Raw genomic sequence first — 27527 nt, 5'->3', positions numbered from 1 at the left:
ACTATTGCTATAGACTAATTTTCAGTATAATGAAGTTATCACTTGATTAACTGAGTGGCTCATAGATTCTGTTAGAGTCCTGTTGTCACCAGATTATTAATCTGTGAAACTCATTTAGCATAGTAAGGTTGCCTAGGAAGTAAAAATAGAAAGTGAATCCTGGATAGAGGTTGTTAGGGTAACAACATCTTCCTCTGAAACCCAGTGTGTTTTTGAACTTTTCTCCCATGTACTCCCTATCACAGTGCTTGCGAGTGGACAAGCAGTTACGTGTTTCTGCTGAAAAGAGCTGCTTCACACCCAGGAAACAACTGTAAGACACTTTCTCAGCAACTATGTTGTGTGTACATTAATATGAACTTGAAAGGGCCGGCGCCGCGGCTCACTAGGCTAATCTTCCACCTAGCGGCGCTGGCACACCGGGTTCTAGTCCCGGTCGGGGTGCTGGATTCTGTCCCAGTTGCCCCTCTTCCAGGCCAGCCCTGTGCTGTGGCCAGGGAGTGCAGTGGAGGATGGCCCAAGTGCTTGGGCCCTGTACCCCATGGGAGACCAGGAAAAGCACCTGGCTCCTGGCTCCTGCCATCGGATCAGCGCGGTGCGTTGGCCACAGTGCGCCGGCCACAGCAGCCATTGGAGGGTGAACCAATGGCAAAAGGAAGACCTTTCTCTCTGTCTCTCTCTCTCACTGTCCATTCTGCCTGTCAAAAAAAAAAAAATATGAACTTGAAAACAGCCAAGAACAGGATTCCTGGACTACTCAGGCTAACTCACTGTCCTTGGCACATCATTCCCTGCTCTGCTATAAGTTTCTGGCAAGTTAGGAGAGATATGTTTCACACAAGAGACATAATCTGGTAATGTAGCAGTGATGTCTTTAAGGAAAGGTGGCATATGAGGAAGCAGTCTGATGGTGTCCATTCATTTTCCCATTTTTTTTTTCTGACAGGCAGAGTTAGACAGTGAGAGAGAGAGACAAACAGAAAGGTCTTCCTTCCATTGGTTCACCCCCCAAATGGTTGCTACGGCTGGCACGCTGCACTGATCCAAAGCCAGGAGCCAGGTGCTTCTCCTGGTTTCCCATGCGAGTGCAGGGCCCAAGCACTTGGGCATCCTCCACTGCCTTCCTGGGCCACAGCAGAAAGCTGGACTGGAAGAGGAGCAACTGGGACAGGACTGGCACCCCAACTGGGACTAGAACCTGGAGTACCGGCACCACAGGCAGAGGATTAGCCTAGTGAGCCATGGCTGCAGCCCATTCATCTCCCCATTAATAACTTTCATTGATGTCTACCACAGGGTGGCAGAAGGCAATCATCCTTCTGAATTGCATCAAGCCAGGAGGATTCATCGACAGTTTATCTGAGCTTTCTTTGTATGAGGAAATAACCAAAATACTACATTGTATACAGGGTATTTTCTTTTAGATCAATTTTATTTACTTGAAAGGCAGATTTACAGAGAGATTGAAAGAGAGGTCTTCCATCTGTTGGTTCACTCCTCAAATGGCCACAATGACTTGGGCTGGGCCAGGTGAACCCAGGAGCTTGGAGCTTCTTCTGGTTCTCACACTTGATTTCAGGGGCCCAAACACTTGGGCCATCATCCTCTGCTTTCCCAGGTGAATTAGTAGGGAGCTATATTGGAAATGGAGCAGCCACGTCTTGAACCAGTGCCCATGTGGGGTGCTGGCACTGCCAGGGTCTGCTTAACTTACTATACCAGTCCCATGTGCATTTTTTCAATGGGGGAGGGGTTAATTTTTTTTCTAATATCACTCTCAAAATGAAGATTATAATGTGTAGTAGATGATGATTTTGGTTATATTTTGAGTTTCATTAAATTTCTATATTTTTGAAGTTAATGAGTACTAGTAGTTATTTTTTTAAAAAGATTTATTTATTTTACTTGAAAGTCAGAGTTACAGAGAGGAGAGGCAGAGAGAGAGAAGTCTTCATCTGCTGGTTCACTCCCCAGTTGGCTTCAGTGGTCGGAGCTGTGCCGATCCAAAGCCAGGAGCCAGGAGCTTCTTCTGTGTAGTAGTTATGTTATGTTATCCTTGCTTTGGATAAACAAGCTCTCTCCCATCCCTCAGTTAAAATGCTTTTTAAAATAGGTTTATTTTGAGGGCTGGCATTGTGGCATGGCAGGTGAGGCTGCCACCTACAGTGCTGCCATCTCATATGGGTGCTTGTTTGAGATCCAGCTTTCTGCCGTGGCCTGGGAAAGCAGTGAAAGATGGCCCAAGTTCTTGGGTTCTGCACCCGCATGGGAGACCTGACAGAAGCTTCTGGCTCCTGGCTTCAAGTAAATCCAGCTCTGGCCATTGCAGCCATTTTCAGAGTGAATCAGTGCATGGAAGACTTTTCTCTGTGCCCTGACTCTCTGTAACTCTGCCTTTTAAATAAATAAATAAATTTTTACATGCTTCACCATGGAGCTGGCCCTAAGACCTAACAGGTTTTCTGGGTGCTTATCCTGGGGTTGGTTCACTTTGAGCACTAAGCACAGTTATTCTGTGTGACTGAATATTTCATGTTCCTTCTTATGGAAAAGTTTTTCTCATGTTCTGAGTGATTGGGCTACATATGCCCATAGTGGAAACTAAAACTTAATTTGGCATTTGAACACCCAGAGTGCCGAGTCCTGTAATCTTCTGAATTTAATCAGAAAATATGTTTTGAAACATTTGGTTTATGGGTAGGCAGGGCAGTTTTCCTGGATCCCTGTGAGAATTGATGAACTGATGGTGTGTTTCTACCCCATGTTATATTCTGAAATTTGCTTCCTTTTATTTTCTTAAAATAACTGTATTTGAAATTTGCTCCTGCCTTCTGAAATGTTTGTGCTTCTGTCCTCTTTGTAACCATGGACATGAGTAGACCTTTTCCTTCCCTTTATGATGCTACAAGAGCAATGGGACATTGTAGCTCTCTCCCCTGGCAGCACATCTCCCTCAGTACATCTCTTTGAGTTAGACCCTGGGTTAACTTGGCTGCACAAAAGGCATATACCTAAACCCAGTGTACCTAATGAATGAAAGTCATCATAAAGTCAATATGCCTTGTAAACCTCTCATCTCTTGTTTTGAAATGTGTTTTGAATGTGTCTTTTATGTCAGTGTCTGTAAGCCAGAGATTTCCCACTTAAGGCAGAAGGCTGCTGAGGGACAGCACAACTGTAGCTTTGCTCTGTTACTTTACTGTGGACACTCTCTCACCCTTTCTCTTTATTTTATTAAGATTTAAAATTTTTATTTTAAAGGCAGAGTTACAGAGAAAGAGGCAGAGACAGAAAGATGGGGATCTTGCATCTGCTGGTTCACTCAAGAGACTGCAATGAATAATGATGGCCCAGCCTGGAGATCCAACCCAGTGTCCCATGTTGGTGCAAGGACCCAAGTACTTGTGCCATCTTTTTCTGCTTCCCCAGTTGTGTTAGCAGGGAGCTGGATCAGAAGTGGAACAGCTGTGACTCAAACTGGCACTCATGGGGCTGGCATTGTGGCACAATGGGGAAAGCCACCACCTGCAATGCCAGCTTCCCAGATGAGCAGTAGTTCATGTCTCAGTTGCTCCACTTCTAAACTAGCTCCCTGCTGATGGCCTGAGAAAAGCAGCAGAGGATGACTCAAGTGTTTGGGCCATTGTAACCCATGTGTGAGACCCAGATGAAGTGCCTGGCTCCTGGTTTCTGTGTGGTTCAGCCCTGGCCATTGCAGCCATGTCAGATGGCAGATCTCTCTCTTTTTTAGCATTTATTTATTTGCAAGGCAGAGATAGAGAAAGGGAGAGAATGAGAAAGAGATTTTCCATCTGCTCGTCTACTCCCTAGATGGCTACAATGACCAGAACTGGGCCAGGCCCAAGCCAGGCACTAAGAGCTTCATTCAGGTGTCACACTTGGGTGGCAAGGACCCAGGTATTGGGCCATCTTCTACTTTTCCAGGGCCATTGGAAGAGAGCTGGATCAGAAGTGGAGCAACCAGGACATGAACTGGTGCCTATACCAGATGCCAGTACTGTAGGCAGCAGCTTTACCTGCTAATCCACAATGCCATCCCATCTGACTCTCCCTCCTCTCTATAACTCTGAGTTTTTTTAAGATTTATTTTATTTATTTGACAGAGTTACTGATAGAGATAGAGACAGAGAGGTCTTCAGTCTGCTGGATCACTCCCCAAATGGCCGCAGTGGCCAGATCTGAGCTGATCTGAAGCCAGGAGCCAGTAGCTCCTTCCAGATCTCCATGTGGATATATGGCCAAGGACTTGGGCCATACTGTGCCACTTTCCCAAGCACATTAGCAGGCAGCTGGATTGGAAGTGGAGCAGCCAAGACCTGAACCAGGGACCATATGGAATGCAGCCCAGGGCCTCAATCAGCTGTGCCACAGCACTGGTCCCCAAAACTCTGAGTTTCAAATAAATCAATCTTTTTTAAAGGGTGGACACACATATTGGATCCCAGCATTTTATTTTGTGGTGGCTTAATCCACTGTGCCACAAAGCCAGCCCCACCCTTTATCCTTCTGATGACTGTGTGTCAAGATCTTGGTGATATCTGCTGAACAACTGTTGGTATTAGGTTAAACTCTTCTGTTTTATTTTGGTTCTCATTTGTTGAGTTTATTTTGGCTGCCACTTTTGGGTAGCAAGCTGTGATGTCATCAGTGGCTAAAGCTGCCATGTGTTAGGCTGGCATGGATTCTACTATTCCATTTCTTCAAATAGAAGTGGAAAATGAAATCCAGTGTCCCTCTCTCCCATCCCTCATTTAAAATGCTTTTTAAAATAGGCTGATTTTGAGGACTGGCATTGTGGCATGGCAGGTGAGGCTGCCACCTACAGTGCTGCCATCAAGCTTCCTTTCTTCTCATGTAACAGACCCAGCTGGTCTCTGTGTTTCTCATTTTAGCCCTAAACTATACCAGATTCCTAGAGCAGAAGGAAGCTTATTTTTCAAGGCAGAATTCATAGATGTGGTTGTCCATTCACCTCTGAGAATTAAAGCCATCACTCTGCTTTTTGACTGGTTTTCAGTCTGTGGTGGTGCCCTCTCTCACAGGAAGACAGATTCCTCACATAAGAATACACCTAGGTGGAGAAAACTTTATGGAGTGGGTTTTCCAAAGTGAAATGGAATTCTGGCCTGGACATCCTTGAGATCATGATCAGCAGAGTGGGGAAATTCTTAGCTATGTCCATTCACATCCTTTCCTTTTTGTTCAATGTATTCCTCCCTTACATAGTGCTCTGTGCTCTCCTTCTGTTGCACACACATAAGGTGTGTCTGTGAGGCTGTTTGTGTACTGCTGCAGTATCTGGAGTTGCCTTTGTCTCCCTCTCTAATCAGAAACTCAGATGCAGAGTGAGGAGGGGACTGCCAGCCGGCCACACAGGGTTTGGGCCCCTTGCTCCTTTACTTTTCTTCAGTGCAGGAGCAGCCTTGAACAGAGTTGCACTGGGTAGTATTATTTCTTTTAGATTTGAGTGCTTGGACAGCAAAAGAAATAAATGTATTTTGCTTATAGAAAAGATTGAGGAGGCACTACATAAAGTCAGCAGCAACTTTTTTGTCTCCTGTTACATGTCAAGATGAGTCAGAATATTTAGGGCCATTTGTTAAATTAAAAAAAAATATATTTATTTATTTTTTGACAGGCAGAGTGGACAGTGAGAAAGAGAGACAGAGAGAAAGGTCTTTCTTTTTCCATTGGTTCACACCACAATGGCTCCTGTAGCCAGAGCACCGTGCTAATCCAAAGCCAGGAGCCAGGTGCTTCTCCTGGTCTCCCATGCGAGTGCAGGGCCCAAGCACTTGGGTCATCCTCCACTGCACTCCTGGGCCACAGCAGAGAGCTGGACTGGAAGAGGAGCAACCGGGACAGAATCTGGTGCCCCGACCAGGGCTAGAACCTGGGGTGCCAGCACCGCAGGCAGAGGATTAGCCTGTTGAGCCACGGCGCCAGCCAATATTTATTTGAAAGGCAGAGTTACAAAGAGAGAGAGAGATATAAATCATTTATCCACTGTTTCACACCCCTAATGGCCACAGCAGCTGGGGTTGGAACTGGATTAAAGTCAGGAGCCAGCATCATCTTCTTTTTTTTTTTTTTAACTTTTATTTAATGAATATAAATTTCCAAAGTACAGCTTATGGATTACAATGGCTTCCCCCCCATAACGTCCCTCCCACCCAGGAGCCAGTATCTTCTTCCACATTTCCCATGTGGGAGTAGGAGCACAAGCACCATTCTTTGCAGCTTTCCTAGGCAGATGAAGGAGCTGGATCAGAAGTAGAGCTGCTGTGGCCCGGGAATACAGTGGAGGATGGCCCAAGTCCTTAGGCCCTACACCCGCATGGGAGTCCAGGAGAAGCACTTGGCTCCTGGCTTCAGATCAGCATGGTGCACTGGCTGCAGTGACTATTAGGGGGTGAACCAACTGAAAAGGAAGACCTTTCTCTCTGTCTCTCTCTCACTGTCTACTCTGCCTGTGAAAAAAAATAAATAAATAAAAAGAAGAAGTAGAGCAGGTGGGACATGAACTCATGCACAATATAGAATACCAGCATCACAGGAAACAGCTTTCCCACTATGCTATACCACCTTTTTTTAAATTTTTATTTATTTTATTTTATTTGAGTTAGAGAGATGCAGAAGCAGAGAGAGAGGAAGAAAGGTCTTCCATCTTCTGGTTTACTCCCCAGATGGCTGCAATGGCTGGAGCTACCCTGAACTGAAGCCAAGAGCTGGGAGCCTCTTCCAGTTATCCCACATGTGTGCACGGGCCCAAGGACTTGGGTCATCTTCTACTGCTTCCCCAGTAGAAGAGAGCTGGATCAGAAATGGAGCAGCCGAGACTCAAAGCAGCACCCATAAGGGATGTCAGCAATGCAGGCAGCAGCTTTTCCTGCTAGGGCACAGTACCAGCCCCTCTATTGTCTGTTTTATGGAAATATATATTTATGGGATATTAGAAGGCCATTCAGGCACTCCCTACAAAACATTTTGAAATAATGATTGACAGCCTGCAAGACTGTTTCCAAAGGGAGAGAGCTGCAGGGACAGAGAGGCAGTGATATTGAAAGGGTATGAGGAACAAAGGAAGATGGGAAGGTCAGAAGAAATCTTGAAAAGTATTCCAAAGGATAAAATAATAGGACACAGGTCATTTGTGCAGATTGCCAAAATTAACCACTTCTATTTTAAGGTTTTCCTTTTTTATTTAAATTAGAGATAATTTCTAACATAGTTTGTGATATACTTGACTAACTTTTCAGTTTTTTTCTTACAGATAAGATGTGCTTATAAGATGTAGAGGGGCTGGTACCTATATGGGCCGCAGTTCTAGCCTCAGCTGCTCCTCTTCTGATCTGGCTCTCAGCTATGGCCTGGGAAAACAGTAGAAGATGGCTCAAGTGCTTAGGCCCTTGTACCCAAGGGGGGACAGAAAAGAAGCTCTTGGCTTCAGATCAGTGCAGCTCCATCTGTTATAGCCATTTGCAGAGTGAACCAGCAGATAGAAGACCTTTATCTCTGTCTCTTCCTCTCACTGTCTATAATTTGACCTCTCAAATAGATAAAATCTTAAAAAATAAAATATAGAGAAGCACTGTAATTAAATGCAATAGTACACTCCTAACTATGCAGTTAACATTAATTTTCTTTGTACATTTATTTAATGAATATAAATTTCCAAAGTACAGCTTCTGGATTGCATGGCTTCTCCCCCATAACTTCCCTCCCAACTGCAACCCTCCCCTCTCCCGCTCCCTCTCCCCTTCCATTCACATCAAGATTCATTTTTCATTCTCTTTATATACAGGAGATCAATTTAGTATATATGAAGTAAAGATTTCAACAGTTTGCACCCACACAGAAACACAAAGTGAAAAATACTGAGTACTAGTTATAGCATTAAATCACAAGGTACAGCACATTAAAGACAGAGATCCTACATGAGGAGTAAGTGCACAGTGACTCCTGTTATTGCCTTAACAAATTGACATTCTTGTTTATGGCATCAGTAATCACCCTAGGATCTATTCATGAGTTGTCAAGGCTATGGAAGCATTTTGAGTTCGCCAACTCTGATCATATTTAGACAAGATAGTAGTCAAAGTGGAAGTTCTCTCCTCCTTTCAGAGAAAGGTAGCTACTTCTTTGATGACCTGTTCTTTCCATTGGGATCTCACTCTCAGAGATCTTTTGTTTAGGTCCTCTTTTTTATTTATTTATTTTTTTTGCCAGAGTGTCTTGGCTTTCCATGCCTGAAATACTCTCATGGGCTTTTTAGCCAGATCCAAATGCCTTAAGGGCTGATTCTGAGGCCAGAGTGCTGTTTAGGACATCTGCCATTCTATGAGTCAGCTGTGTATCCTGCTTCTCATGTTGAATCATTCTTTCCCTTTTTTTTTTTATTCTATCGGTTAGTATTTTCAGACACTAGTCTTGTTTATGTTATCCCTTTGACTCGTAGTCCTATCAGTGTGATCAATTTTGAACAGCAATTGATCACTTGGACTAGTGATATGGCATTGGTATAGGCCACCTTGATGGGATTGAATTGGAATCCCCTGGTATGTTTCTAACTCTACCATTTGGGGCAAGTCCAATTGAGCATGTCCCAAATTGTACATCTCTTCCCTCTCTTATTCCCACTCTTATGTTTAACAGGGGTCATATTTCAGTTAATTTTCAACACTTAAGAATAACTGTGTGTTAATTACAGAATTCAACCAAAGTATTAAGTAGAACAGACAAAAATACTAAAAGGGATAAAGTATTAAATTGTACATCAACAGTCAGGGCAAAGGCTGATCAAGTCACCATTTCTCATAGTGTCCATTTCACTTCAACAGGTTTCCTTTTTGGTGCTCGGTTAGTTGTCACCGATCAGGGAGAACCTATGGTATTTGTCCCTTTGGGACTGGCTTATATCACTCAGCATGATGTGTTCCAGATTCCTCCATTTCGTTGCAAATAATCAGATTTCATTGTTTTTGACTGCGGTATAGTATTCTATAGAGCACATATCCCATAATTTCTTTATCCAGTCTACTGTTGATGGGCATTTAGGTTGACTCCAGGTCTTGGCTATTGTGAATTGTGCTGCGATAAATATTAGGGTACAGACCGCTTTTTTGTTTGCCAATTTAATTTCCTTTGGGTAAATTCCCAGGAGTGGGATGGCTGGGTTGAATGGTAGGGTTATATTCAGGTTTCTGAGGAATCTCCAGAGTGACTTCCATAGTGGCTTGACCAGTTTGCATTCCCACCAACAGTGGGTTAGTGTCCGTTTTTCCCCACATCTTGGCCAGCATCTGTTGTTGGTAGATTTCTGAATGTGAGCCATTCTAAGTGGGGTGAGGTGAAACCTCATTGTGGTTTTGAAGTGCATTTCCCTGATTGCTAGTGATCTTGAACATTTTTTCATGTGCCTGTTGGCCATTTGGATTTCCTCTTTTGAAAAATGTCTATTGGGGTCCTTGGCCCATCTCCTAAGTGTGTTGTTTGTTTTGTTGTTGTGGAGTTTCTTGATTTCTTTGTAGATTCTGGTTATTAACCCTTTATCTGTTGCATAATTTACAAATATCTTTTCCCATTCTGTCGGTTGCCTCTTCACTTTCCTGACTGTTAATTTTGCAGTACAGAAACTTCTCAATTTGATGCAATCCCAATTGTTAATTTTGGCTTTGACTGCCTGTGTCTCCAGGGTCTTTTCCAAGAAGTCTTTGCCAGTGGCAATATCTTGCAGGGTTTCTCCAATGTTCTCTAATAATTTGATGGTGTCAGGTCGTAGATTTAAGTCTTTAATCCATGTTGAATGGATTTTTGTGTAAGGTATAAGGTAGGGATCTTGCCTCATGCTTCTGCAGGTGGAAATCCAGTTTTCCCAGCACGATTTATTGAATAGACTGTCCTTGCTCCAGGAATTGGTTTTAGATCCTTGACCAAATATAAGTTCGCTGTAGATGTTTGGGTTGATTTCAGGTGTTTCAATTCTGTTCCAATGGTCTATCCATCTGTTTCTGTACCAGTACCATGCTGTTTTGATTACAACTGCCCTGTAGTATGTCCTGAAATCTGATATTGTGATGCCTATGGCTTTGTTTTTTGTTGTACAAGATTGCTTTAGCTATTCGAGGTCTCCTGTGTCTCCATATGAATTTCAGCATCATTTTTTTCTAGATCTGAGAAGAATGTCTTTGGTATTTTGATTGGTATTGCATTGAATCTATAAATTGCTTTTGGGAGAATGGACATTTTGATGATGTTGATTCTTCCAATCCATGAGCATGGAAGATTTTTCCATTTCTTGGTATCGTCTTCTATTTCTTTCTTTAAGATTTTGTAATTCTCATCGCATTAAATTTTTGTTGAGAAAGGGATGAGCTTTGCTTTATGTGTGTCTTGCTTAGAGCAGAATTTTTATGACTGTATTTGAGATAATTAAAAATAAGTTTCATAGTTGAAACATTGACCATTTTTACTGCTGCAGCCTCCCCCTCACTCTGTATCTGCAGATAGTCCACATGAAGGTACACAGAAAGAGAGGCCTGCATATCTGGAGTAATGCAAATATGCCCTTTGCTGAAACCAGTGGATCAATCCACTGGAGTTCTTTGTGATTCAGTTTGCATTTTTCTGTAGAGTGAAATATAGTGATTTGGGTAAAGTATCTTGTCTCATAGTTGATGATTCCAGTTGTCTTTCTTATCCATCTACCTGGATCACAGGTGATTCCCAAGACAGGTGTTGGGCTCTATGGAAAAAAAAAAAAGTAGCCTCTTCAGAGTTGATGTATTTCTCCTGGAAAATTGGAGAAATGTTTTGTAAGAAGCAGTTCATGGAGGATGTATATTTCCCTAGAAATGAGATTGAAGTAATTCCCTTTACTTGCCCCTCCCTGAGCTAGCTCCTGAGGCTGATTGTTCAGGGCAAGAATGCTAATATTTATAGGCCAATTATGAATGATCCATGTTTGTCTTACATATGAGATGTCTACAGATCTGTTTCTCAAGGCCTTTAAGATAAAATAAGAAAATTTTGCAACAAAAGAGAAGGTTTTCATTGCCTGTTGCCTTGGTCTAGGATCTGTGCATTTATTACCCACTTAGTTCTCTGACTCCTATTGTGAGCACCTCCTAATGGTACTTTTTTGGCCATTCCTGTGTCCAGATTCCTTAATGGGTGGCAGTCTTTGACCAGACTTCCAGTCTGATAACTCAGCCCAAATTGGAGTTGACTAGTTTGTGTAGCCACTTCAGGATTAAGGTGGTCCAAAACTGCCAGTGCCCAATGACTGGGCTGCCTTTAGGCTCACTCAAGAGATAAGACTCTGGGCACAGGTCCCAAATGGCTTTGCTTGGTCCTCTTCCCTTGATCTCCCTGGTGACCAGGCTGATTCTCAGGTAGGCAGGGAACTTGTTGGCTCACAGAAGTCTCCAGATTTCTGTTTTGCATTCACCTGCAAAATATTTGAAAGTTTTCTCTTGGATCTCTAAAGTCCTGAGTAGAGAGTTTTATTTTGTATTGAGATGTGTCTTTATAAAGACAGGTGTCACTGAAGACTGTGTATCCTCAGAATTAACTGAACTCTCCCAGGCCTGCATGGAGTTCCAGGATCCTGGCTTCAGGCTGAACATTGCCTGCTGTTGTGAGCATTTGGGGATGTACCAGAAAGTGGAAGAAATGTCTCTCGCTCTCCATCTCCCCCTGCCTTTCAAATAAAATGAAAAACAGATAAAAATTGGGAAAAAAATGTGTTTTGCCTTGTGTCCTAAAGAAAAAGTAATTACTGTTGTTATAGGTAGAACTCACTTGTACACTTCACAAATACTCATCAATCTTAGGTTAATGGCTTGGTGATCACTGCTGGCTGTGCTGCCTACTCAGCTCCCATTCTGTAATGCATCCCCTTCTTCATCTGCAGTTCACTTTGGGTGCTCATAAAACACCAAACTGCCTCCTGACTTTGCATCCTATGTTCTTTATACATAGCTTGGCCACAATCTCATTTTCTTTAGCAGCATGCTAATTTATATGAGTGCTTCACAGGCAAAGAATAATGGGGACATTGATTTTCTCTGAGCTTTTGCCCTAAGTGGTTTATTTTATGCAATTGATTCTGGGTGATGTGTAGAACTTTGCTGGATTAGAAGTTGTGGTGTAGAATTTGATATTAGAGAAATAAGTCTGTCACTGCCACTTGCACTGTGCCCCACCCTGCAACCTATGCCTGCCTTTGGATTCTGTTTTTATAGAGTGTTGGAATGAGGCAGTAGTGATTCACTAAAGGAATAAATTTTCAATTGTTAAAAATTTCTATTTTTATTAATACAAAGAGATCAGATTGCATAAGAATGTAATTCCATAAGAACATAACCATACTTCTCTATTTCCTCCTCCTTTCTTCCTTTCTCTTTTTAAGGATTTAATAAGCTGGCTTTTTTCCCTAACCTAGTCTTTACCCCTTCACCTCCAGCCTTCCTGTCTATTTGTTCCTACTTTACAATCTAGTACTTTAAGCTTTTTCCCCCTTCTTTCATGCATGTTTTTGCCTACTCCTACCCCAATTCCAAAGAAGGAAAAATGAATAAAAATCATGACATATTGATTCGAAGACAGGAATCCTATCCAGAAATACAGAAAAAAAGTTACCTCCTTTTCTTTTTATTAATAATTTATTTACTGATTTACCTTTCTGGAAGAGGCAGCTAGAAGTTCTCTGAGATCTGTCCTCAGAATGTGAGGAGAGCCAGAGACATTGGATAGACTCTTTACAGTCTGTTTGTTTTACTGTCAGAGATATTGTTCCACTTGCCTGTGGCAGAAAAAAATGAAATTTCAATGATTTTTTTCTGTATTACTAATTTTTATGATGAGTCTCTTCATTATCAATGGATAGAGACCTGTCAAATTTGCAATGAGCAAAAAATTTCACAGACACAACTGCTTCCAGAGGAGGTGCATGCCCCTCCATTCCCACGTGGCCTTCTCTGAGATCTCCAGGTGGCTTCTCTTGGTCTCCTGAAAGCAAAGAGAAGATTCCAACCACAGAAAATGTTCACTACTACTGTGGTGTTGTTTCTTGGAAGTTCCTGTCCAAAAAGTAATCATTTAAGAACACCAGGGGCATTTTATTAGTTTCACAGGACTCTTGTCTTCCTGGATTCAGTGAAGAGGAAAAATAACCAAAGTTGAAGCATGATTCTAGGCAAAGCACAATTATTTATCTGCATAACAAAAATCCTCATATTTTTTTCTGCACATTGTTAGTCTTACATGGATTAGAAAGAAAAAGTACTATTTAATGTCTCAGAACTCTCTAATGTTAAAAAGTACAAGAATTAAAAATTGATATTTTGTGCTCTTATAAAGCTCCAAAAGCATTAACATTGTGCATTTCTGGGTGATTTGAAAATTCTAAATTTGAAATCAATTGCATTGACTAGCTTTGCAGAGTAGGAAGAAAACAATTGGCTTATTAATTATTTATATAGAGAGACTGTAAAAGAAGCTATTCATTGGTACCAATTGTCTATGATAAGCTTTAATGTTTATGAAACCATGATTCATTTTATTTTATGAGCTATGTCCACTTGAAGTTGTGAAAGAAAACATGCAATAGTGGTTGCAATTCACTTTAAAAGATTTTTTGAAAGACTTTATTTATTGATTTGAGAGGTAGAGTTATAGACAGTGAGAGGTAGGACAGAGAGAAAGGTTTTCCATCCATTGGTTCACTCCCCAAATGGCTGCAACAGCCAGAGCTGCTCAATCCAAAGCCAGGAGCCAGGTGCTTTTTTCCAGTCTCCCATGGGTGCAGGGGCCCAAGCACTTGGGCCATCTTATACTGCTTTTCCAGGCCATAGCAGAGAGCTGGATTGAAAGAGGTGTGGCTGGGACTGGAACTGGGGCCTATATGGGATGCCGGTGCTGCAGGTGGAGGATTAACCTACTGCACCATGGCACCAGCCCCACAATTCTCTTGAAAACAGAAACATTTATTCCTGAGTCTTTTGATGAGTCAGGCCAATGAAGTCCTGACAGGGCACATATGTCTCTAGCATTAGAGGAGTGCTCATCATTCTCATACTGTGTTCTGTTGCTGTTCAGCCTGTGACAATGAGACACGTAAATAAAAAACCAGAAATTCAGCATGTGTTTACCCCACGAGGAATCTTGTGAAGAAATTTTCTAGCCAGGTGTTTTTAAGTTGCTAAATATTCTCCTAATTTACTTAAAGACTATTAACTTAGTACCACAATTTTTGTTACAATACGGTGATTGCAGATAAGGAATTATCTTCTAGATAAAACTAGAAGTTTTACTTTGTAACAATCACAGACTAGCAGAAGTCATAAACCATTAACCCTCATTTTTCTAAAATAGGAGGTTGTAATTAATATGAGTATATAAAGAATATATTTTTTAAGATTTTATTTAGTTGAGAGGTAAAATTACAGACAGAGAGAAAGGTCTTCCTTCTGTTGATTAACTCCCCAGATGGCTGCAATGGCCAGAGCTGCACGGATCTAAAGCCAGGAGCCAGCTGCTTCTTCCTGGTCTCCCATGCGGGTGCAGGGGCCCAAGCACTTGGGCCATCTTCCACTGCTTTCCCAGGCCATAGCAGAGAGCTGGACTGGAAGAGGGGCAGCCGGGACTAGAACTGGTACTCATACTGGATGCTGGCACCACAGGCAGAGGATTTACCTGCTGCCCAGCAGCACCAGCCCCACCTACATGAAGAATTTAGAACAGAAAATCTACCAACCTCATGGAGTTTATCTCCCTTTCAAAACTTTTAATAACCTTTGGGATGGAAAATGCTAATTTAAAGTACTGTACTTAAATTCACACAAACAAAAGATGTTTTAGGATGTTTTTACTTCATTATTAAGTTAGATACTGTTAGGAAATTCTAGATTATTTTGGGGGTAAATTGTAATTTCTTTTCACAAGTGTATTTGATTAGAAACACAAGCTTTTATAATCAATTATTTATGTTTAAAACATTTGCTTATGTATGTTTTGTATTAAAATAACAGCATGTTATGAAGTTTAGAAACATCTTGTTCCATACAAGCCTATACTTTTTTTAAGTTTTATTTAAAAAGAATCTTTGTATTTATTTTTTTAACACAGCAAATTCAGGTGACACCGTAAGTCCATAATTTCCCACAAAATTCATAAATTTAACAACTGAGTATCTTAAGTCTTATAAATCTTCTGAATCATTCATAGTTATGCACTCGATGGAACATACTCCTCAGCAGCTGAGAAGAATCTTAACTTAAAAGCACCAACTCTTCAGGCATCTCTACAGACCTCTATTTTTCATTCTCTAAGACATGCAGTCAGACTGCTGATGCAGCAAATACCAATTCACCTTAAGCTTGACGGATAAGAGAAAGCATTTGGGAAACCAACATTCTTAATATTAAGTCTGAAAGCACTTCTACCTCTTTACTGAATGACTTTTCCTTCTGCCAACTATAAACTCTAATGAATAAAAATTGTGTTTTGAACATAATTTTTTCAGGTTAATCTAACACTTTAGGACATTTGTATTTGTTTTATAAATCTTAAGGAAAACAAAAAGGTAATCTCTAATCTAGACTATTCTGGAATCTTTTATTAGATTTACAATTTTACTGCAAAGTAATATGGTCTGTTTGTCCAAATATTATGGCTTTTAAAAAATTCTCTTCATGTATTTAAATTAATAAAGCTTATTTCCAATATATATTTTCTGTGTTTTCACTGCTGAAACAGGGTTCAAAGGGTGTTTTTAGGATCTTGCCAACATCAGCCCTATGTGCCCATAAATTATTGGAGCCATTAAATGGACAATAAAAACTGGTTGAGGCTACTGTTGAATGCTTCAAAAGGAATCTGATATTCACAGATTTTATCATCATATTCAATTCAACTGAAGTCTTTCTTAAAACTGTCCTCTTGATAGGCTGAAGATAGGGTAATGGAGTAAGTTCTTTATGCCAAAGATTCGTGGATCTGTTGTACAAAGTCTTCATTCTCTGTCAGTCATCAGTAACTTGAGGTCTTTCTGTAGATTCTGAATGGCAGTGCTTACATCTTCATATTGCAAAGCACTGCCAGCATATTTGCAGTATCTCTGAGCTCTCACAAACTCCTCAGGGGTGAGGTGGGTATCACCTTGGGAAACCGTACTGGAAAGTGCAGGATCAATGGCTGGCATAGTCTATAGAGTAGGTTGGATGGTATTCCTTGTTACACCCATGCTATGAGGCACTTTTGCTGGTGTGTTGGCTGGGGCATGTGCACCCAGAGGAATCTGTATTCAACTATAGCTGTCTGATGGCATGCTGCCTGGGTCAACTGCTGAAGATGATGATGGCTGAGGTGTGTGGAATGGGCAGAGATGCTACTACAGCATCTTCATTTTCTTCACCATCAGTATCTTCCTCAATTGCAATACGGCCTGCTTGAGGAGTCTCCTCATTCTTTAAGCAATTATGGATATATGTTGCCTTCCACCTTGCATACTTTCTATGTTTCACATTTTCATCAGTGTTATGTCAAACACGGTTATGACATCTATTAAAAGACTTGCAGTATATGTTCCTTGTCTGCATATATAAACATTTTCCAAGAATAAATCCCCAAATGGGCAGAACCAACTGCTCCTTGGGTAATAGCTTCATTATCACTCAACTGTTTCTTGTTGTTGTTGTGAAGAACCTGAGCCTGGATCAATGTGCAGCTATTTTAGACTAGGCCTCTGTGGGGAGCAACTCGGACTATACTGTTACTGGAATTAAGACTTATTCTATACATCTGCTCTCCCACAATATGGCACTGGGAGAGGAGCAAACAGCTTCTACCCAGCTGCCTCTCACCAACTTGACAAGCTGCAGGAGCTGCTCCTGATTGGAGGAGAGCAGCGCGCTCAGCGTGTGGGTAGCAGAGCACGGATTGGTGGAGAGGACTATATAGGAGGAGAGAGACGGCATGGTGGTGTGGGTTGGTTGGAGAGTGCGTTGGAGAGTTCGCGGGGAAGTTCGTTGCTTCGTTCTTTCTCATTTCTCTCTACTCATTCTTGCTTTGGGAGTTCGCTGTTTACTTATTCTTACTTTACTATAGAAAGGACTTGTAAAAAAGGGGAACATCAAGCGTCCGGTCCGGTGCGGCTCCTCCACGTGCGGAGGAGCAGCAAATGGTGCCATGACTCGGATTAGGAAACCTAGGAGGGAAGAAGCAGGAAGAAGCAGGAAAATACCGGAGAGAGAGACTAGCAAAGAACCTAGGGGAAAGCCGGACTAAAAGAGTGCTGGTGAAAAGCTAGTTAGAACCTAGGAAAAAAGCCACAGGGGAAGAAAAATAGAAGCCAGGAAAGAGGTATTTACTGGGAACGCCTGGGGGACTCAGTCTTCCATTACGCCCACCGCTCCAACATGTCACGGACGGTACAGACAATGGAGTTCTTTGGCTACTCTTTGCCCACTGGCTACGTCTTCTTCCTGCTAGGCACCATCCTCTATTTCTCCCTAAAGATCATCCAATATGGGCTGAATGTGGTTTCTCTCTCTCTCTCTCTTCCTACTCCCCACCTCCTCACAGCTTTTCTTCTAAGCGAGGGAAACGAGGGGGGAGGAAAATTCATGCATTCATAAGAGCAGTCATAGAGACGTCCCCCTGGTTTCTACAGTAGTGGAGGCAGGTGGGACGGCAATTACGCGAGGCTGGGGAATCGATAGAAGTGCTGAAGCTGTGGCAACTCATTGATCAGGCGCTCCAGGACCCCACAGAAGGGATCGAGTTGTTGTTTAATGAGGGGAGTGAATTGCAGGAAGAATTATGGCAGGGCAGCCAGGCGAGCAGCTATTGTAACGGACAGGTGAAAAAAAAATCAAAGAAGGATTTAGAGAGCCAGGAAGCTTACGTGGGGGGGAGAAGGAAGCTGAAAAGGGAACCTCGCCCCCGAGAGAGATGCCAAGAATATATCCTGGCCCTACAAGGCTGGCAAATTCAACCATAAAGGATGAATCACCACCCTGGTATCGCCCATTGGTACTACCAAAGTTTCCTCCTGTAAAGAAAAGCCCCTTTTTTTCCACATGAGATTGAAGAAGAGTGGGAGGAGGAAGAAGGAGTGATGGAGGGAGTAGGTATGCAGGAGGAGATAGAAAGGCCAAGAACCGAAAGCAAGCAAAGGGGAGCTGTTTATAGGAAACCTGCTTGGGAGCAGTACCAGGAACCAGGTCAGGTGTTTCCTGTAATTCAGGATCAACAGGGAAACAGGGGTTGGACGCCTCTTGACCATAAATTACTTAAAGAATTGCAACAATCAGTGCAATTGTATGGCCCCCATGCAAGTTTCACTCAGGCAATCCTTGATAACATTGGACAGCAAGGCCTAATACCCGAGGATTGGAGAAATTTAGTAAAGGCGGTGTTGGGCAGGGGTGACTTCCTCTTATGGTTAGCTGCTTATAGAGAATTCGCGCGAGAATATTCAAAGCAGAACTATCGAGCAGGGAATCAAACATGGGATGAGGAAATGTTAAATGGAGAAGGGCGATTTGCCAATCCCGATAAGCAGGCCCGATTATCAACAGCTGTCCTCTTACAAGTGAGAGAGATAGCAAGAAGAGCCTGGAAGGTGGTACCCAGAAAAGGAGAGATAAGACACAGCTTGACTAAGATAGTGCAGGGCTCTACTGAACCTTACGCTGACTTCGTGAATAGATTAATGGAAGCAGCAGGAAATATTTTTGAAACTGTGGAAGAAGCAATGCCCTTAGTCAGAAAATTGGTGTATGAATAGGCCAATAAAACATGTCGTGAAGCTCTTAGACCATGGCAGCATAAAGACATCCCTACCTTTTTGAAAATCTGTAGGGATGTCATGGATGATGTAGCTTCTGGATCACATGCTGCAGTAGCAGTGACCCGACAATTTAGACAGAACATGAGGGGACGAAAATGCTTTAGATGTGGTCGAGAAGGGCATCTAATGAGGGAATGTAGGGTGAAATTTCCAGCCCGAGATCAGCAGGGCATAGAGAACTCGAGAAGACCAGGCCTTTGCCCACGCTGTAGAAGAGGGAATCATTGGGTCAGTGAATGTTACTCTAAAATGTATAGCACAGGCAATCCCCTGAGGATGCCAAATGAGCCGGGCCCCATAAAAAGATCAGGTGTATATGGACAACAACAAAAAACTGGAATGTGGGCCCCTGCACCCCGGGCCCAAAACAATCGGTGGGTGCCACGGTCCCAACAATACAAAAACCAAATATTTACTGCGCAGAGTTACGAGCCACCGGGTATTCGTTACTAACACCTCAAATGGGGCCACAAGCCATAGAGGTGAGGGCAGAAACAATTTCAGCTGAGCATAAGGGACTTGGAATAATCATAGGAAAAGAAACAAATGCTTTAAGAGGCCTAATGGTCATTACCGGAGTCATCCAATTACCCTTTGATAAGTTAAAGGTGCTAATACAATCTACAAAGGGTATTATACAAATCAATCCAGAAGAACCTGTGGCTCAAATGCTGATTATGACTGGAGCGCAGGATGTTCATGGACCCCAAGGGGAGAAATTTGCAGCCTTGTCCCTGTCTTTAGCAGATCGACCTCTGTGGACCTTAACCATTAGAGGAAAGTCGATTCAGGGCCAGCTAGATACGGGTGCAGATGTAAGTATAATTTCGGAAAATGATTGGCCGAAGTCATGGCCCCTTCAGCCAGGAGATAATACTTTAGTAGGCCTAGGTGCGGCCATGACACCATCAAGAAGTGCTCAGGTGCTTCATTGGCAGGATCAAGAAGGGAACAAGGGAAATGTGCAACCTTATGTTAGTGCACTCCCCATCACATTATGGGGAAGAGACATTTTAGAACAATTGGGACTGACATTAACCAATGAAGACCAATTGGAGAGTTCTACAGGACGGAGTATTATGTATAAAAAGGGATATCAGGAGAGAGGATTAGGCTCCAGAGAAGGCAGAAGGGACCTAGCCCAGCCCAAAGGCGATTTTAAAAGACAGGACACGGGTTTTTCATGGGGGCCACTGAGATGCAGCCACTGCCATTGTCATGGCTGGACAACAAGCCAAAGTGGATACCACAGTGGCCCCTTACCCAGGAAAAGTTGGCTGCGGTAAATGATATAGTGTTACAACAATTAGAGGCAGGCCATTTGCAACCATCAACCTCCCCATGGAATACGACAATATTCGTGATAAAGAAAAAATCGCGGAAATACCGGCTGTTGCATGATTTACGGGCTGTTAATCAGCAGATGCAACCCATGGGGGCATTACAACCCGGACTCCCGGTTCCTACTATGATCCCAAAGCATTGGCCATTAATAGTACTCGATCTGAAGGACTGCTTTTTTAGCATACCTCTACATGAACAAGACATTCAGAGGTTTGCTTTCACCGTACCTTCCATTAATCATCAAGGTCCCGACAAAAGATATGAATGGAAAGTGCTTCCCCAAGGAATGACTAACAGTCCTGCCATATGCCAGCTATATGTTGACCAGGCAGTAGAGCCGGTTCGACAACAGTGCCCAAAAGTACAAATTTTACACTACATGGATGACTTGTTAATAACGGCTGAAAGTGAAAGTCACCTTATGGAAGCATATAAGCTGTTGCTATTATATTTGGAAAAAGTTGGGTTACAAGTAGCGCCAGAGAAGATACAAAAAGGGGAAGTAGTACAGTACTTAGGGCTTAAAGTAACTTCTGAAAAGGTGACCCCATTAGAATTTGAAATTGCAATAGATGGGTTGCAGACCCTTAATGACTTCCAAAAATTATGTGGCAATTTAAATTGGTTGAGGCCCTATTGTAAATTAACCACCGAAGATATGATGCCATTATTCAATATTTTAGAAGGAGATGCCCAGCTTGATTCCCCTCGTAGATTGACAAAAGAAGCCCACTTGGCATTACAGAAAATCGAAAAACAAATTAAAGCAATGCAGATGGAAAGATGTGATCCACAACAAGCCCTAGAAATATTAATTTTTATGGAACAGCTGTATCCCTTCGCAGTCATTTGGCAAGGAGGACCCTTGTTGTTTGTATACCCACATTCACATGCACCACGTGTACTATACACCCAAGGCATTGCGGTGGCTGATTTGATATTAACAGCAATAAAAAAAGGCGACAGAAGTGGCGGGGAAGACTCCAAAGCGATGTGTAGTTCCCTTTGCTCAAGAGGCAGTAGAAGCCTTTACAAGGGAATGCTGGCAATGGGCATACATAGTTCTCATTCTACAAATAGAGATTGACAATCACTACCCTCGCCATCCATTTGTTAACTTCTGCACACAGGTTTCAATAAAACGGGTGCAGAAGGTGCAAAGGGATCCAATTCAAGGGGCAGTTACCGTATTTACGGATGGAGCTAAAGGCGGAACAGGAGCAGCTATATTTAACAATCAATGATATTTTGTTTTAACAGCATCCCCTTCTCCACAACATGCAGAATTAGCTATTACCGCAACAGTATTACGCAGAGAGAGCGCACCCATGAATATTTTGTCTGATAGTGCATATGTGGTGAATGCAGTTCAGATGCTTGCTACACAGTGCCTTATTCTTAAATCCTCCTCAGTCTATTCTTATTTAAGTGACATTCAGGGGTTATTAAATCAAAGAGAGCATGCTATTTACATAGGCCACATAAGAGCTCATTCTAATTTACCTGGCCCACTTACTCGAGGAAACATGATGGCCGATCATTATTCAAGATTCTTGCTTGCATGCACCGCTTTGGAACAAGCTAAAGAATATCACTCTAAATGGCATGTTAACACCCACACTTTAAGTTTTAAATTTAATATTCCCTGCAAGCAAGCAGAAGGTATTATTAGATCCTGTGAAAAGTGCGTTGTTGCCATAGTTCCAAAGATTCCTACGGGAGCCAATCCCCGTGGCCTTAAACCAGGACATATCTGGCAGATGGACGTTACACATATCCCCTCTTTTGGGCGACAAAGCTGTGTTCATGTCACTGTAGATACATATTCAGGTGTAGTTATGGCCACAGCCATGAATAAAGAAGGAGTACAACAAGTAATCCAACACTGCTTGCAGGCTTTTGCAGCCTGGGGAGTTCCTCATGTGATCAAAACGGATAACGGCCCAGCGTATACATCAGCTCGTTTTGCTGCATTTTTGAAAGAATTCGGAATCTCCCATATTACCAGTATTCCATACAATCCACAAGGGCAAGCTGTGGTAGAACGCACTCACTTATATTTTAAAAATTTAATAATTAAACAAAAAGGGGGAATAGGGGAAATGGCCGTATCCAATAAGGATGCCTTGGCCTTAGCTCTTTATACAATTAATTTTCTGAACAAGAAAAAGAACGGTAAAACACCTGCAGAAATGCATGCTCAATCAGCTGATAAGAAATCAATACAGTGGGTAATGTGGAAGGATTTACAGGACAACCAATGGAAAGGCCCGTTTCCCTTACTCAGAAGAGTACGAGGCGCCGTTTGTTTTTTTCTGCAGGGTGCGGCACAACCAATATGGACCCCTGAGAGAAGAATTCGGTTGGTAAACCTACCAGCAGAAGAGCTAGAAGAAAAAAATTCTATTTGAGGAAGAAAACAATGAATAACCAATCCCTGGGATCTTTGGAATATGGGACATTTTTCAACGAACTCTGAAGTAGCATGACAAACAAGACAGTCAATAGCATGAAGATCACGCTGAACTTTACACAGGCGCGTATCAACGCCAAAAAAATAAAAAGAAAGGGGGATCTGTGGGGAGCAACTCGGACTATACTGTTACTGGAATTAAGACTTATTCTATACATCTGCTCTCCCACAATATGGCACTGGGAGAGGAGCAAACAGCTTCTACCCAGCTGCCTCTCACCAACTTGACAAGCTGCAGGAGCTGCTCCTGATTGGAGGAGAGCAGCGCCCTCAGAGTGTGGGTAGCAGAGCATGGATTGGTGGAGAGGACTATATAGGAGGAGAGAGACGACATGGTGGTGGGGGTTGGTTGGAGAGTGCGTTGGAGAGTTCGCGGGGAAGTTCGTTGCTTCGTTCTTTCTCATTTCTCTCTACTCATTCTTGCTTTGGGAGTTCGCTGTTTACTTATTCTTACTTTACTATAGAAAGGACTTGTAAAAAAGGGGAACATCAAGCGTCCGGTCCGGTGCGGCTCCTCCACGTGTGGAGGAGCAGCAGGCCTCCATCTTGTAACTTGGGCATGACCGGGCCCTGAACCCTAAGCCAAAAGCTCTGGAGGAAGAAAAATAAACTCCCCTTGTGATAAACTCTCCTAGCAACAGCCAATCAGCAGATAGCAGGGAAATATCTAAAGTTCCAGGTATCTTTTCAGGCGGTTAAGGTGATTGATAGCATCCCAAAACCCTGCAGTTTGGAACATACACCCTAGCGGCTCATACCCTATACTTTAGCCAATCATTTTAAAAAGCATCAACCCAGAGCCATCCAACCACCTTTACTAGTCTATTCCCACCACTGGATTTACTAAGCAATTTTAAGAGATGTTCTTTAAATTTCCCACAGAATGAGATGATTTGCTGAATGGTGCTATAATGTATAGAATGTCTCTGAAAACCCTATATAAACCCCACAAAAGAAATGGGATGGATTCTCATCAGAAGACTGCTGTGATGATTGGAGGAGTGGACCCTAGCTCGAGCTAGAACAATAAACCTCTTTGCTTTTGTATTATTGAAGTCTCTCATTGGGATAATTGAGTCCCATCCGAGTCCAGTCTAACAGTTGTTGAGATTTATTTATTTACTTGAAAGGCAGAGTCACAGAAAGGCAGAAAGACAGAGAGAGAGTCAGCCTCTGCCATCTGCTAGTTCACTCCTCAAATGGCTGCAATGGCTGGAACTGTGCTGATCTGAAGCCAGGAGCCAGGAGATTCTTCCAGGTCTCCCACATGGGTGCAGGGGCCCAAGAACTTGGGCCATCTTCATTATTATTTTTTTTTGACAGGCAGAGTAGACAGTGAGAGAGAGAGAGAGAAAGGTCTTCCTTTTCCATTGGTTCACCCCGCAATGGCCACTGTGGCCGGCACACTACAGCCGGCACTCTGCGCTGATCCAAAGCCAGGTGCTTCTCCTGGTCTCCCTTGTGGGTGCAGGGCCCAAGCACTTGGGTTGTCCCCCACTGCACTCCTGGGCCACAGCAGAGAGCTGGACTGGAAGAAGAGCAACCAAGACAGAATCCAGTGCCCCAACTGGGACTAGAACGCTGGGTGCTGGCACTGCAGGCAAAGGATTAGCCTAGTGAGCTGCAGCACCAGCTGGGCCATCTTTCTACTGCTTTTCTAGGGCAGAGCAGAGAGCTGGGCCAGAAGTGGAGCAGCTGGGACTTGAACTGGAGCACATATGAGATGCCAGCACTGCAGGCCAGGGCTTTAATGTGCTGCACCACAGTACCAGCCCCCCAATTGTTTCTTAAGAGCTTCTAACTGACCCATTAATTTTGATAAAAATTTACAACACTCAGTTTTATTATGAATCTTCATTCTAGTTTGCATGGCATATAAAATGACCCCCTTGGTGAGATACATAATGATCGAACAATGGCTGCCAACCACCTCTCAGATCAGTTCTTGAGCAACTATTCAGTAACTGGCCACCACAGAGTCCTGTTTGTCATGCTCCTGACCATCAGGTGGTGCTGAATGTTCTTAATGTGTGGGGAGAGTGGGGGCAGTGGAGCAAGCTCGGCCATCTCCACTCTAGCACTCGAGCATATCACCACTTCCTCAAGCCTATACTTTTTTCAAGTACATATTCTTACATTCACAGAAAAGCAGTTTAAACCAGACTGACTATTGTAAAAATAATTCAATGGTTGTAGATGTCTGCTCATACAACATTTAAAATTGTTCAGTAAAATACTTGGTGATTTTTAAAAAATGATTTATTTATTTATTTGAATTGCAGATTTACAGAGAAAGAGAGAGAGAGATCTCTGCTGGTTCACTCCCCAAATGACTACAATGGCCAAGGCAGGGCTAGATTGAAGCCAGGAGCCAGGAACTTCATCCAGGTCTGCCACATGGGTACAGGGATCCAAGCACATGAGCCACCATCCACTGCTTTCTCAGGCTCATTAGCAGAAAACTGGATCAAAAGTGGAGCAGCCAGGACTCAAACCAGCACTCATATGGGATGCCAGTACTGCAGGCAGTGGCTTAACCCACTAAGCCACAGTGCCTGTCCCAAAACAATTTTTGGTTTCTGTATGATAGCCATACTAACTGGGGTGAGGAGAAATCTCACTGTGGTTTCTATTAGCATTTCCCTGATGGCTAGTGATCCTGAACATTTTTCATGTGTCTGTTGGCCATTTGAATTTCTTCCTTGGAAAAATGCTTGTTAAAACTGCCTGTTAATATAACAGGAAAAATGCCTGTTGCCCATTTCTTGAATTGGATTCTTTGTTTTGTTGTTGAGCTCATAGAGATTTTGGAGATTTTTACTAATAGTTTGTGAAGATTTTCTTGCATTCTGTCAGTTGCTTCCTTAGTTGCAGTTCAGAAGCTTCTTAGCTTGATATAATCTCCTTTGGCTATTTTTCCTTTTATTGTCTGTGCTTCATGGGGCCTTTTTCCAAAAGTCTTTGATTATGACAATGTCTTGCAGAGTTTCCCTGATATTTTCCCCTAGATTTAGATGATTGATCCAATTACAGTTAATTTTTGTACAAGTTGCAATGTGGGGATCTTGTTTCCTACTACAGTGTGAAGAACAAATTTTCCCAGCACTATTTTTGAAGATTGTCCTTTCTCCAGAGATTGCTTTAAATTTGTTTGTCACAAACTAACTGGTTTTAGATGTGCAGATTAATTTTCAGAGGTTCTATTCTGTTTCATAGGTCTACATGTCTTTTGGCATGCCAATAACAAGCTATTTTTATTATAACTGCCCTGTAGTAGATCTTGAATTCTGGAAGTGTGATGCCTCCCTCTTTGCTTTTATTAAGATTGCCTTGGTATTTCATCCCAATTTTAACATCATTTTTTTCCTAACTCTGAGAAGAATGGTGTTGATATTTTGATTGAGATCACATTGAATCTGTAAATTGCTTTTGGGGGACTGGCACTGTGGAATAGTGAGTTGAGCCTCTGTGGCATTGGCATCTCATGGATGCCAGTTTGGGTCCCAGCTGCTCCTCTGATCCAGCTCTCTGCTCAAGGCAGAGGAAGATGGCCCAAGTGCTTGGGCTCCTGTATCCACATAGAAGATGAGGAGGAAGCTTCTAGCTCCTGGGTTCAGATCAGCCCAGCACCAGCCATTACAGCCATTACAGCCATTTGGAGAATTAACCAGCAGTTAGAAGACATCGCTTTCTGTCTCTCCCTCTCTTTGTCTATAACTGCCACTCAAATAAATAAATGATTGTAAAAATAAAATTAAAAACAATTTATTTTGGTAGTATGGGAATTTTGATATTAGTTCTTCCAATTTATGAACATGTATTTCTTTAATGTTTTGTGATTTTTCTTGTAAAGATCTTTCACACCCTTGACTAAATTTATTACAAGGTAATTAAAAATGTTTATGGTTATTGTGAATGGCACTGATCTGATAAGTTATTTTTCAGCAATGGCATATTTGTGTATGTAATGGTTATTGATTTTTGTGTGTTGATTTTATATCTTACAACTTTACCAAACTCTCTTATGAGTTTCAATAATCACTTGGTGGAGTCTTTTGGTTTCCCAATATATAGGATCATGTCATCTGCAAACAGATTACTGGACTTTCTCCTTTCTAATTTTTTTTTTAATTTCTTTTACTTGAATTATTGCCATGACTAAAACTGTTAGTAGTGATGGAGAGCAACTGTGGTTTCAGATCTTAATGGAAATGCTTCCAAGATTTCCCATTCAATATGATGTTGTTGAAGATTTGTCATATATTGCCTTGAATGTGTTAAGGAATGTTCCTTCTATACCCAACTTGCTTAAGGTTTTTATAATGAAAGCTTGTTTTTTACTAATACTTTCTCTTCATCTATTGAGATCATCATGTGGTTTTTATTCTTTAGTTTTCTAGTGTCACATATCACATTTATTGATTTGCATATGTTGAATGATCCCTGCATACCAGGGGTACATTCCACTTGGTCCAGGTAAATTATCTTTATGATCTGTTGTTGGATTTTTATTAGGTAGTATTTTGTTAAGAATTTTTTGCATCTGTGCTTCAGAGATATTGTTCTTTAATTCTCTTTCTCTATTGTATCATTTTCTGGTTTAGAAAATAAGGTGACACTGGCCAAATAGAAGGAGTTTGGGAATACTCTTCTCTTTCAATTGTTTTGAATAGCTTAAGAAGAATTGGAATTGGTTCTGTTTTGAAAGGCTGGTAGAATTTAGCACTGAAGCTATCTGGTCTTGGGCTTTTCTTTGGAGAGTTTTTGTTACTGATTCAGTATCTGTCTTGGTTTTTGTTTGTTTAGGTTTTCCATATGTCTTCACGACTCAAT

General features: G+C 42.2%; 1 protein-coding gene, 1 long non-coding RNA gene and 1 pseudogene across 3 annotated transcripts in view; 2 read left to right on the top strand and 1 right to left on the bottom strand.

Moving 5' to 3' along the window:
* Window positions 1-27527, top strand: part of LOC127489323 (uncharacterized) — a 403737-nt gene that overhangs the window by 117344 nt on the left and 258866 nt on the right. The window lies entirely within an intron of this gene.
* LOC103346823 (zinc finger protein 568) overlaps window positions 1-27527 on the top strand; it is a 61633-nt gene that overhangs the window by 2234 nt on the left and 31872 nt on the right. The gene's annotated exons all lie outside the window — the stretch shown is intronic.
* Window positions 16035-26564, bottom strand: LOC127486662 (vacuolar protein sorting-associated protein VTA1 homolog; annotated as a pseudogene).

This window comes from Oryctolagus cuniculus, chromosome 12 (genome assembly GCF_964237555.1).
Source record: "Oryctolagus cuniculus chromosome 12, mOryCun1.1, whole genome shotgun sequence".
Classification (NCBI taxonomy): domain Eukaryota; kingdom Metazoa; phylum Chordata; class Mammalia; order Lagomorpha; family Leporidae; genus Oryctolagus; species Oryctolagus cuniculus.
This window is presented reverse-complemented; position numbering and strand designations above follow the sequence as displayed.